Genomic DNA, 14,136 nt, shown 5'->3' with positions numbered 1-14,136 from the left:
ACAAGCCTTGCTTGCCCCGGGAAGCAACTACTGGCTGGGGGTGATGTGCTCTTTCCAGCACCCTTCCCAGCACCCTGCAGTGCAGGGCCTATGCTCGCTGGTCCATGAGATGCAGCCCGGGTGCCCTGGCCAGACCCCACTGCCCTCAGACCCACATGTGCAGCGAGAATGGATCAAACGAGCAGCTGCAGGACATGTCGGAGGCACCCTGAAGCTGCTGCTGGGGATCCTGCCGGCAGGCTGCCTGGACTGGCTGCAAAGAGGCTTCGTTTGGGCCAGAGATTTGTGTTGCCTTTTCTTTACTCTCTGTGACTACTGCATTTTTGCAGACCGTGTGCCAGGCAGCTGAGAATCCTCTGAACCAGTTCTCAGCCCAAACCTATCACTCCAGGGAAGTTCTTTCTGTCCCCTAACTCAGGTAATTCTTCACGGTTTCCTTCCAGCGTCGGTAAGGGTCAGACTCTGTTGCAAACAAGGCACAGCACTGGCAGGGCACAGCCTCAGAGCTTGCAAAACGTGGCACCCATAGCATCCATACCCCACACCCATAGCATCCACACGGACCCTTTGCGTGAGGCGGGGCTGCCCGGAGCCACTGAAAGCAGCAATCCCCGCAGAGGGTGTGAAAGTCTGTGCTCTGCCACGCCGCTGGCACCGTCTCCCCTCCGCTGGTGGCTGCCGGGGGGTTCCGCGGAACAACAGTGACATCCAGTGGCTGCAGCCACCGGGCCAAGCGGTGCGATTCCTGCTGCAGGCATCGCTCGGGACCGTGCAGATCCTTTGCCTTCATTATGTGAAAAAAATGGATGTGCAAAGCACTGCTAGGCTGGCGAGGCAGCAGCCTTACGGGAAATGCGGGTCTCGCTTTTCAGCAGCAAACCTGCACGCTACTAAAGGCAACCGAAAAGGAAGAGTCGTGGTTCAGCCTGGGGGCCTTGGGATCAGAAACTGCACAAAGAATGCAGCCTGAAATATTTTGGTGAGCAGGGAGAGGGTAATTCTGGAAGGGGAAGGTCACTTCTACGCCTACCCCCAAAACAAAAAAAAAGTGATGAGGTGTAGCCCCACATTCATGGAATTCGCTTGACATTATTTTTCCTTGTCCTCCTTGTTTCAAACCTTGTGGCTGTGGCTGTAAATCTTCCAGCCACAGTCAAGGGACTTTAAAAAAAACAAACAAATCCTATGATTCTCCTGGTATATGCCTGTCACTGGAACCCTGGCTCCAAAACAATGAGTACCGGGAAAAGGGCAAAATCAAAGGGTCAGTGATGCTGCAACCTTCTCTGACTTTTTTTCCCCAACAGTCCAGCTTTAGTGTAAATGATGACAAGAGCTACGCTTACAAAACTGACCTGAGGCTAAGTCTGCACTGGAAACCTCTATCTGCAGAACCACATCGGTTTAAGCAACGACACCTTTATTCCTGTTTTTTACTGCTGATAAATCCCTAGAGTAGGATTAGCAGTACTAGCAAATGCTCTTGTGAATGAGTGATGGGAGGCAAGCTAACAAGCACTAGTCTCCGCTCACTAGCAGTGCCTGCGGCAGCCCTAGCTCAGCCTCAGTGTCCTTTCCTCCTCACCCTCCTCCTTCTGAACCACAGCCCATTGCCCTTGAGCTGTGCCTGTGCTGGAGGGCTCTGCGGCTGTGCCAGCTCAGCTCTCCTGCTACAAAGCAGCCCTTCATCATCACCTTTGCCTGTAATATCCCTTATACAGCAACGTCCCAGTATTTCAAAGAATATGAGTTTACAGGCAATAGTACTGATTACAAGTGCTTCAAGGCAATTTACCACAACTCCTACACCAATCTTTCCTCTCATAAGATCTATAATAGTAAAAATACTCATCAGGCAGAAAAATGCCATCATCAAGGAGGGAGAATGGCTCCATACATCCGAGTCATTGCTTGTATATTAAAGATCAAGGACTGGAGTAACTACACGAGAAGCTACTTCCCAATGTCATCATCCTTGGCTGCACTGTAGATATCATAGCTTTAGCATTTAAATGAGTTACATGAGTGTTGAGAGAGGAATCCATGACCCATGATCATTGAGAAGTGGCTTCCTGATTCCTGAGAGGAAAGAAAACCAAGTAATTAACTAAGATAACTAGTAGCTTTATTTCTAGCTTTCCCAGTAGCTCCAGGGACATTCAGGACTGTCAGTGATTTGGAAAAAATTCAAAGACTAATTGAGAAGTAAACATTTGCTGTTACAGGTCATCCCCTGCAACTTCAAGCCATGGAAGGGGAACACTGTTCTTGTAAGATCTCCATCCCTGGTGCTGGTTGAAGACATTGGCAGGATGTTACTATGGCCACCTTCTCCCACCACATGGTAGATCTGAGGGAGGAGAGGTCCCCTTGGGGCCTCCTGCTAGAACAGGATGTTGCACTCTAACTCCAAACCATTGCCTCCTTCTCCCATTTGTGCGCCACTCACAACAATGCCTGGGACATCTCCCTTGCTCCAGACTTGCTTCAGCCCTGCTCACACTTCCTAAGAATCAGTTTCTTTCTAGAAATCCTGGAGGTGGTTTCCTCACTAGTAGTAAACATCTTCAGGATGCTATGAGCATCTGAGCAGAACTGGACCTGTCTTGGATGAGGTGTCACCAGCAGGTGACGGATGGCACAGGAGAGCCTGCACAGGTGCCACTTTCAGAGGCACATCTGTGGGTGCACAACCAGGACATGAAAAACTCCCCTTTCCCAGGATACACCTCACTGATCTCATGAGGATAAAATGACTTTTTGCCACTGCTGCTTTTGTAGCTACCATTGCTGGCTGCCCTAGCAGGCAGGCAGAGGGATATGCTCCCTGTCCTCATCAGGGAGCTGCTTCCATCGCAGGGTACCCACGACTGCTCCATGTGTGGAGGCCAAGGAGGAGGATGTTGGACTCTGCTTTTCCACTCCTCACTTAGCAGATGCAGCAAAAGATGGACGGACCCAGCCTGTAAGAAAAACCTTCTCACCCAATTCGCTTGTTTAACAGTGTTGGCTACTGCTGCTGTCTTCCCTCCCCAAGCCTAACAGGGAAAAACCCACAGGAAACCAGATGGTGCTAGGTGTGCAGCAGCTCCAGTGAGGGGCCCAGGTCAGCAACAGTGGTGGTAACATGCCAGGACTCCTGGAGCCGGGGTACAGCTGCCAGCGCAAGAGGCAGGCACCAAAATTACACCAGCACCTCATTAACCCGGAGAAGCAGCTCTGCACAGCAGAGGAGGCAGGGATGGCCGAGGAGGGGGAGGCCAGGCTGCTGCTTGCGCGTCAAAGCTCAGGCAATAATTGACAGCTCCATGCTGGCAGGCAGCAACGAAGGAGAAATCTGTAGACTTGTCCTCCCAATGTGAGGAAAGAGCCGTGTAGTTCTCTAACATCCTCGCTTCGGCGTCGCCTTCTTTTTCATGTGCATAATAGCTACCAACAGCAGCAGCAGCATCTCCTGTCAATCGCTGACAAAGCATCCCACCTGGCACCGTGCAGATGCTGCCTCATGAACAACAGGCCACCAGGAGAGAGGTGTTGAGTGTTGGAAGATTTATAGGAATCAAACTCTTCTTTGTAAAAGAGAAAAAATGTGGGTGGCAAGAACAAAAAGGATGGGAATAGAAAAAGATTGGGAGGAAAACCTGCTGTGAGGAAGTACAGTAAGGGAAATAAATTACAGGAGAGAAGACGGTGGTCCAGCCAGGCTGGTGTGATGAATTATAGTGCTGTGCTGATTTTGGTACCCCCTCCTGGTTTGATCCTGCACTGATGCTTCTTATTATCCCTGGGGATCAGAAGTGGGGCTGTGACAGGATTCTACTGCAACACCATAAAGTCCATCACTTGTTGCCCTTTGCTGTCACGATCCTACTGACTCCTGGTATATTTAGCGCAGCAGTCCTTCACAAACTCATGGTATCCCACTGGGGTTTGAGGGGGGAATTTGAAATACCTTGCTTATGTATGCAATAACTTGCATAAGTCCATATTCCTCTTGGTCTGGCACCAAGATAATGTTACAGCAGTTCTGTCATCTCCCTAAGTCTCTGCAGCCAGTAAAAATCTGCAAATCTGCTGACTTCTACCCTGTTTTGTCTTTCACTTTTAAACTATGTCAGGATCTTCAGTCACGGACACTGCCTTCTAGATGGAGGTCTGAATTTCCACAGATAGCTTCTACAGTTCTTTCTAAGTCATAAGACTTCCAAGACTTGTGATATGCTTTCCTCCAGGAGGGGCCAATAGGTGAGAGGAAAGACCCATGCAGTGGCATTTTACCTGGATACTTCTCTATCCTTTCTGTTCACCAATTTAAGTTTCAAAGGTGCTGAGGGCTTTTCCTCCCCTCTATGTGTAAGTGTTGATGTCGAGTAGTGCTGCATCTATGACCACAGACATAGCTCTACAATATGTCTTCATTTTTCACCTTTCTGTTTTGCGGAGGCACCTGGCAGACTGAGTCATCTGACATTACATTTGCACTTTCCCAGAGGCCATCAGGCTTCAGCTACTAAGCCATCATCATCTAGCCTCTCCCTATGGGCACAATATGCTAATTTATACCCACAATCAAGCGTCTGTGATACCATTTGTGCTGCAGATACTGTGGAGGGAATTGATGCTGGTTCAGATCTTGTGTTAACTGAAGAAAACCTGATTTATTTCCCCACTGAGTGGAGCAGTTACTAAAACCAGTGTGGATGAGCTCTCCTTTTTCAATGTGCCTTGGCTGCATGCTAATAGTTTGGAGTTTAGGTGACTCATTCATTGGAGAAACTTTGCTCTCTGAATTATTCACTTATTCAGCCTACTAAGCCAGATAATAGGAGATGGCAGAACCTTTCCTCATCTCTCATAGGGTATATTAACATCTTTTAAACATTCATACTCTGCCCAAATATATATATTTCAAGACTTATTTGTGCCTGTGTTCTTTTTCTTTAATTGATTTGATTTTCTTTGATCTTAACTTCGCTTCGTATCACCAAGGTTTGGCTGGGAATAGAGCCATGCTTCCACATAAAGAAAGAATATGGGTTTCCTTTTTTACACAGACATCTTATGTGTGATGACAGTCAGCATTTATTCTCTATGATGGGGAAAATCCTAACACCACTGCCCTCTTCCCTGCCCTATAGACATTGTCTGTACTCAAAGATACAGTAACTTCAAATCTATTTTAAAACACAAACATCTCTATATAATTGAAACCTTCATTGTTATTTACATAGATTACAGCAGCTTTTCTCTGAGATAAAACCCAAGACACTCGTTACTTCTTGTGTCTATTCAAACAGATTTCATGACATCTTTGTAGCTGTCTGCCCTTTTCCTTGTGTTGATCCTCATTTCAACTTCACCTCTGGCCTTACTGTCCTTTGCTGCACCAGGGCCAAGCTTCCTGAAGTGCAGACCCCTTCTGCCTGCCCTCCTCTTCCCGAGGGCCCTCCTCCTCTGTCTGCTTTGCTTCCCATTTGAACCATAAGAAGCAAATGAACCTACTGCTTCCTCCTTTCTTCTTTTCACACCTTCTTCTATTCTGTTCCCTCCTCATGGAGCACGTTCTCCCCACCACAGTGCTGGTCATTCACTGTGTCCCCAAGATATTCCCCGCTCCTCCAACATAGAGGAACCTCCAAAACTCTGCATCAGGGAGATTCAAGTCCCAGAGGAGAGGTACCAGAAGACCCTGCACACTGGCAGGGATTTTAGCATTGCTATAGCTTATATATATATCTCACCATATATTTATTTATTACCATATAATAAATGGTAAATACTGAATCCAACAACAGACGGACAAGATAGGTCTGACCCACTATCCTAGATCCCTCTTCAAGACCCACTTCTTCCAGGATCTGTGGAGGCTGAGAAGGAGTAGCAGTTGGCTGAGGTGCTCTTCATGTACAAATTTTGTTTTATTCTATTGCGTATCACGGCTGTTAACACTTTTTCAGGCAAGGACCAGATCATTTTGTGATTATAAAGCACCTAGCACAGTCAAATCTTGGTCCGGCTTGTCTGTCAGCCTTCAGTTACATAAATCATGATAATATTTGATTGCATGCCTCTCCCTTTGTCCCTGCCTTGGAGCATCCCATGTAAGAAAATCAATCAGGGACCATGTCACCCTTTGTATTGTGACTTGTGTCCCAAGTTCCTCTATAAAACTAATAAAACATAATAATATATAGGAAATCTTTACCCATACTGCTTTATTTTCCATTTACTCTTACTACAAAAACTTAGCAAGGTCACATGTAATAATAATGAGATTAGGAGTAAATTTGAACATATATGAGGACAGTTTCTGATCACAGTAAGGTGAAACATACCTTTCTTTTTTTCCTGCTGAGGCCTATTTGCTCTGAGTCATTATTTACCTCTGGCTCTTCACAACTCTGCTATGCTAATACTGTTTCAACAGAGATTTTTAACATTTAATGAAGGCACTATGTTAGCTTTTAACCAACTGATTGTTATATTCTGCATTGCTGAAAATTTTTCCCCTTCACTTTTTTCAGGCTAAGCATTACATTTCATTTCAACCAAGTCAGTCTCTCAGTAGGCCAGATTTAAATATCTGCAATCTTTCTTGTGTTTTCTCCACTTCGGGATAACAAAGCAGCACATTAAATGAGTGCTTCTGAAGTTTAGTGCTGAGTGATGCATTAAGAAGTAAATAACATGGACAGTAATGGGTGAGAGAAAGAAACGATATGGTGAGTGCTGTTTTAAGAAGAATTAACACTTCCGAGGAGAACAGGAGACACACAAGGACTGTGCCTGGCCTGTGGATATGAGCATGGGAGACCCCCAAAGGAATTCCTAAAAATTTTCTAAAACAAAAAAAAAACCCCACCAACCAGACTATTCTGTAAGCAAATGTGCCCAATGGACGTAGTCCAGACAACTACACCTGGACACCACCTGGATATAATTAAGGTCCCAGAATGGAAGACGTGTTAAGCTAGGTGCCAGAAAATTTAACACTACCTCTCCTTTATTCACCTACTGTAAAGGGATGGCATAGTGTTCTGAGCTAGGTGGTACAGCAGCATGGACCTGTAGGACCCTGGATACCTCTGAGGAAGATCTTTTTTTTGGTTGTTTTTTGGCTCTGCCAGTATCTATATATGCGTTGGATTTTCACTGCTTCTCAACCCTACAAGGAGCAACCAGACACAAGGGGTATTGCTATGGCTTACATTGGCTGTGCAAGAAGGAATTCCTTTGGGGGTCTCCCATGCTCATATCCACAGGCCAAGCACAGTCCCTGTGTGTCTCCTGTTCTCCTTGGAAGTTTTAATTCTTCTTAAAACAGCACTCACCATATCGTTTCTTTCTCTCACTGAATTTCATGATGAAATTTAAAAAAAAGCCTGGACTTTGTAAGGCAGTTATAGGAGAAGGAAGCCATAATAAGAAAGAAGGATGCCATCGATGTACAAGAAAAGCTTGAGGACAGAAAAAAAAAAAAAACCAAAACAAACAACCTGTTGGGGGACAAGGGCATTTTCCAATGATCAGCCACTAAATTCCACTGCCACATTTGGCTATGCCCAACAATCTCACTAAGGTTGTTCGAGAGGTAAGTGCTGTCAGAAATATTATTATGGCAAGCTATGACAGACTAAATATAGGTTAGCAACCAAATGGTTCTAGTGGTAGTATGGTCTGACAATACCATTAGCTGGGATGACCGACAAGTATCTTCATCCTCAGCAACCTTCATTCAACAAGCATAAGATGATCACAGTCTAGGCTTGGTTTGGTTCATATTAAAGGCACTATAAAAGACAGCTGATCATAGAAAATATCTTTTACGAAGTTATTACAAACTGATTCTGCTTAAATTAAATGGGAAACACAGCAAAAATGTTTAGTAAGTTAGATCATTGATTTGAAAGAACAAAAGTGCAGGTAAGTCAGCCAAAATGAATACGGAATACAGATAAATTGAATACAACTTCCCTAAGACAAAGGTGACTAGCATGCTCATATAGGAAAGATAAAAAAATATCCTGCCTTAAGTTAGGAAAGCTCTGCCACGTGTTTTTTCAAGTCTGTTAGCAAACCTCTTTGTTAAAGTAATCAAGTTGTGGACAACGCCATCGGACTGAGGAACAGCAAGGGTATGACCTGCAATTAAGAAGGTGAAAAAATTGACCCATATTTACAGGACTATTAGAGCCACTTGAACAGCTTGCTAGGCTTTAAAATAGCATTCTGTGGGGAGTCTAATTAATGATGCAGAGGTAAAAGCAATACGGGATAAAATGCAACATGGGTTTACTAAAGGTAGACCTTGTCAGACTCACTCAATTTCTTTTCCTGAAAAAGTAACTATGAGGGCAGCTGGGGAGGTATTTCCAGTAAAAATAGGGAAGCATTCATGGTTTTGTACGAGGCCCAGGTGATACCATATGGAAACCTGCATACAATCCTGGTCACCCACATTTCAGGGAGATACTTTCCAACTGGAAGAGTCACAGAGAGGTCAGCGGGAAGGTTAGGAAAATGGATGTGAGACTCCTGGCTGTTCAACCTGACAAGAGTGGCTGGCTGGGGATGAGACTGCAAGAAGCAGCCTGGGGAAAGGAGACCTATCTACAATAAAAGACAACACTGGCACAGAATCTATTCATACAAAGTGGTCAAGAGTAAATTTTGGCTGGAAGGAAAATGAGCTGTAAAAGCTTTGCAGCTCAGGCAAAGGTTTCCAAGAAGAGTTGTGAGACAGAAAGCTAATTACATCTTAGGATGAGCAGTGGGTGTTTGAGAAAGGATGGCCCAACAAAGTGACCTGAGAGAAGAGAACTGTCAGACACTCGGAGGTTGTCTTTATTTCCTCAGTTCCCACTTGGTGCTTCTCAAAGACCATCACTGCAGTTTTACATAAAACACACACTCTGAACTAACTTTCACATCAAATTATCCAAATTAGATCATGTTAAGAAATACAGCATAAAACTAGCATTACTATTACTTTTGCAAAATGGCAATTAAATGCAAGGTTACTTGAGAGCCAATGTAAGTGGGTCATTACAATACTTTGCATAATTTGTATTAAAAAAATTCTGGTATTTTAATGTCAATTAATATTACCTTAAAAATAATATTTCACATGAATAAGTTAATAAAATTAGGAATAGAAATAAAGCCCAGCAGCAATAAACGGTTATTGGTATAGGTATAGGCTGGATGTTACCAACCATTAATACGGACTTCCCATGTAAGTAACAGAAGATGCAAAAAGCCCAATCCTGTTTCCAGTTAAATCAGTTGGAAAAGAGTCAAGCACTCCCACGCTCTTTGATTTGGTTTCCCCATCTGTAGCACTGTAACGAGGCGTAACATTTTCAATCAAATCTTTATTAAGGCTGACCAGGTTGTGAAAGAAATTGTAATGGCTCACCGTGGTCTGTAGGTGCACAAAGTCTGGAATACACACCGACATAGTAAATGGCAGCAAAGCCCTGGAAAGAAACAGAGGAAAAATGTTGGTTTCATGTTATATCCACCACCACTTTTAATACATGCCACCTTTAATGTCCAGTTTTCACTAGCCACCGACTACATTACCACATAAGTAGTCACAAAATAGGACCTGTCAGCAGTGACAGGCAGGAGATGAGGAGACAGGAGGTATTGCTGGCTGCTGACCAAGTGCCCTGGACCTGTGAAAGCCCATGCCTCGCTCTGCTGGGGCAGGGTGTGGTGGGGAGGTACGTACCCCCCTGTGATAAATCCCATGCACAGCAATTCCCATTTCACTCCCTCAGAAACATCCCCCACTATTTAAAAACTTCTTCAGAAGTCTCTTAAACAGGAAAACAGTTGTGAATTGCAGCACTGTACTTTCTGCGTTTTCACTTCCTCAGACAATCAGAAGAAATGACACACACACACACACACAAAAAAAAATTAAAAATTATTTACATGTTTAAAGTGTTCTTTCTTGAACTAAATGACCTTCACAGGTCCCCTCCAATCAAAATTATTCTGCAGTTACATGAAGAGGTACTACTGGCCCTTTCAGCTTCTTTTACCAGCTGACTACTCTCATGGAAGCTGGAAACGACGTAGAGCGGAAGGCCCCGTTCGGTGCCGGCCGGGTACAGTCTGCCTACAAGGGTGATACTGCAAGACCAAGCCATAAGACAGCTGCCTACAGTATCCCTAAGCTCACGAATATTTGAGGGGAAAAAAATTAAACTTTGGGTAACAGGCAATTCAGTGGTATAGGTCACTTTGAGAGCGACATAATGTATAACTGAGTCAGCTTTGAAAAGTGCTGGATTTGATGCAAACTGTGCCTTAAAATATTTTAAATTGAGGGGTGGCCTGCAAAGCTGCAGCTAAGCTGTGTTAAAGGTTTAAAGACAATTTATTATTTTCTACTCATCTAAATCCTTAAATCATCTTAAACTCTTAGCTTATCTAAGACCTTAAAATAAAATAACTTAAACTCCCTGTGTCACCGTATCAAGAATTAATCTAATTTATATTTATTAAACTTAGGTATGTAAATAAAAGTACAAACTTTATATTATTAAAAACTTGTGAGGCTTCAGAAATGTCGTGACTGGATGTGGCTCAGCTGACTTCACAAAGGCAGTCTGCATTTGTGTGAAGGTTCAGATTTCAGAGATAGTTCACTGTCTGTATTTCAGATATCCCTTAAGTTTGGGCACCCCTCTTTATCGTTTATAAGGTTGGGGACCACTATAAAAAGGAATAATAAGATGATACCATAGCAATTTTTTTATGACTAAGGAATGCATCCCACAGTATTTGAAGCCTGTATGAATAACTGCACTTTGTCATTTTGTTTTCTCCCAGCGGGGTTTTAGTCACCATGGCACAACAGTCACCAACATTGTAAAACATAAATAGGTTTGCAGCTAGTCTTCTGCTTTCTTTTCCAAATCTTCCCTCATTTTCCAGAGAAACTTTACTTTCCCTACTCAGTGTTAAGTAGCCTTGTACTTCCTCCTATCACATCTTTTGTTGTAACTAAAGGGTAGATTTGCTTCTTCTTTCTGTTCCCTTAACAAAACCACACAGATGGAGAAAGAATTTTGCTTTCCCCAGCACTGAAGAGATGTCCAGAACAGTTAAGGACAGAGAAGGATGAGAGAAGGAAAAGAAGGAAAGAAAAGAAGCTTTAAAGGACTAGCAGCCCCTGTTACTGGACCTTCCTGAACACTGCAGTGGAGGGGGAATTCACAGCAGAGAAAAGGGACTGCAGATCCTTCATACACCCCAGCAGTGCAGGGGTGGTGGGGCAGCCTAAGGACCCAGCCAAAGGTCTTCCATGCTGGCTCTCATCTCTTTGTTTCACCCTTCAAGCAAACACCTCAACCACACTGACTCTTGACCAGTAAATAAACAGATTATAGCCTGGAAATCCCCTGAGACAGCATTTGAAGCTTAATTTGAGGTATTAAAGAGGAGTAAGTACCTTTTGGCTATAAATTGCAGCAGGAATTAAGCAAAATTTTGCAGGTAAAAAAATAATTTTTTTTTTTTTAGCCTGAAATGTAGTGGAAAACCGAAAGAATCAGAGGGCATTGCCTTTTGTGAGCTTTGAACTCACAAGCCCAAGGAAAATCCTAAGTCAGACAAACCTGCCCTTGATGCTTGTTGTTACATGCAAAGATAATTTAGAATTGGAGCCCCTGCAGGCTGGACCGCCCAGGTCCCGGTGCACAGGGTATCCAGCTCTTGTAAGGTGCCTCCTGGGCATGGTGCCATGTTGCTCACCTCACATCTCTGCCCTCCTCTCTCTGGGGCAGGGCATGGCTTTCAAATTCTCCTGCTAGCTGTGGAGCCCTTTTTGCCTATTAGAAAAGCTAAATTGGACACCAAGTGCCCTGACTGTCAGCAAAGCACCATTGATGGCAAGAGCCACCAGAGCGGTCTGAAGCACAGCACTTCTCTTTGCAGGGTGCTGCCCCACCGCAGGCTCGACCAGCAGCCCTTCAGGTGCCATGGTGGCAGCTTTCCTTTCAATTAATAAATCTAAACCAGGAAGAGCCATGGAAAGGCAGGAATGTAGGGCAGTCAAAGGGGACAAGGCAAAGGCTAATGGCCTGAAGCGAGAAAGAAAGACAATCCAAGATTAAAAGATCCTAACAGCAAGGTCCACCAAAAACCACCCATGGGAACTCTTACACTCGTGATTTTTGCTTTGGGAGGATCAGGGGAGGAAGGAGAGGAGGCGGTGGCCTATGTGAACACTTTGGGCTTCAAGTACAAGAAATAAACAGGCTCACTCCAGGAATACTAATCATGACAGAGAGACTTTGAGTTGCTCCACTTGTTCAGGCTTTTCCTTTCTAGATCTCTGTGGTCCAGACTGAAGTACAGCAATTCAACATGTTACATTTGGATATGCCAGCAGTCTGCGTATGCTGGTCTATGTGTCTTTTATTCATCCATAAAAGAGATTATGTGTTTTTATCCACTGGAGTGCTGGTATGTAAACTGCATTTTATCACTCGATATTCCAGGTCAAAAGTTAAAAAAATAAACAATGTTTTTTGCCAAATTAGGGGTAGCAAAAATCCCCTGGATCTGACCGGTGGTACTGGCTGCAGCACCCCAGTGCAACAGGAACAAAATGCATAATCACTCCACAAACGGAGCTAGTTTTAGTGTCATTCTCCTCCCATCTCCCAGTGTCACTGATGCCTGAAGTCCCGTCAGTATGAGTGACAGTAAAACTGCTGATCTCAGCCTGTGAGCACGATCAAATTAGACATGAGTTTCTCCCTAATAAGCCCTGTCCTGGACAGCAATGCACCAGAAGAAACCTCCTTAGCTCTATCTGAAAACTTACTGTCCTCTCCAAGTTGGTCGTGGGTTTATTTGATATTTTAAATGACAAAGCAACTTCTCAGCTCAGCATGATGTGTTTTTGCAGGTCTAATACCTTGGTGATTTGCTCTCCATGCTGGCTCCCCAAAGGAGTTTGGGTCTCTCTTTTAAGGCTCAAAAGCTGGAATAAGTTTAATCCTAACCTCCTGCTTTTCCTCCCCGTGCAGATGTGCCCTCCCATAATACCAAGGAGTAACACATGTAGTGACTTCACAAGAAATAACTTACACAGAGACCAGGGCCTAAGCTCTGGACATTGCAAGAATCTCTGAAGGAAGTTAAAGCACCTTTTCCCCTCAGTTTTGGTTTAAACTCTCATTTCTTCAGTCTCTTATATGCACAGATACAAGTAGCAAGGAAGACATAAACGTGCATGCTAGATGGGAAGAATATTAAAAAAGATAATATTGCCATTCTTTATCAAGAAAAAATCCTCAAGCACTTACATACAGCTACTCAAAGGACTCTATTTCCAGTTTCTCTAATATGGTAGAGAGGAAGGGTACAACACTAGGTGTAAGGCTGTAAAAGGAGGTGAGTCAGAGGCCAGTGCTGTCTGCTGTCTATCAGGATACATGTAGCTCAGTGGTCTGGTGCAAGGGGGCAGCTGCCCAGGCAGAGCATGACGAAGGAAACCTGATGTATAATAATGAAAAGAATAACCAGCGCCTTGTGATATTAACCAGTGTGAACAACCCACCAACACAGAACCAAAACAGTGTGCCTCTCACTATAGTATCAGAAAAGCCAGGCAATGAGTTAACCTGAAATAGCAATAGAAGAACAGGTTGAAAACTGATTGATCTGAGTACAGCAGAAATTATTACTAAAATATAATACAAATAATGCAAACAGTTAAGCTTCAGAGGCTATACCAATTAACTTCCATGGCATTATTCCAGAAACTAATTTGGCTCCTGCCCTGTAACACATGGACATACTGTCTTTGTATATACTTGAGGACTGACTCTACTTGAGGCAGTTGTCAGTTGAATGTAAATATCTCAGCAAGGAACTCCACTAATTTTAACAGTAACAGACAGTTTCCCCTATACAAAGGGCTCGAGACAAAGTTAAGATTGCAAAGACCCTTAGGACATCAGGAAAAGCAGATCCATCCTGCTGAGTAAGTCCTCCATCCCCAAAAACCCAGCTGAGCAGATCCCCTTGAAGTTGCCCATCATACAGATCAGCAAGGTCCTACTCCATTCTAGTTTGGCACAACTTTGCTAAAGTCGATGGAAGTTTACC

The sequence above is a fragment of the Leptosomus discolor genome, chromosome 13 (assembly GCF_034619465.1).
Source record: "Leptosomus discolor isolate bLepDis1 chromosome 13, bLepDis1.hap2, whole genome shotgun sequence".
NCBI classification, from domain to species: domain Eukaryota; kingdom Metazoa; phylum Chordata; class Aves; order Leptosomiformes; family Leptosomidae; genus Leptosomus; species Leptosomus discolor.
The sequence above is the reverse complement of the archived record's forward strand: the minus strand, read 5'-3'. Positions refer to the sequence as shown.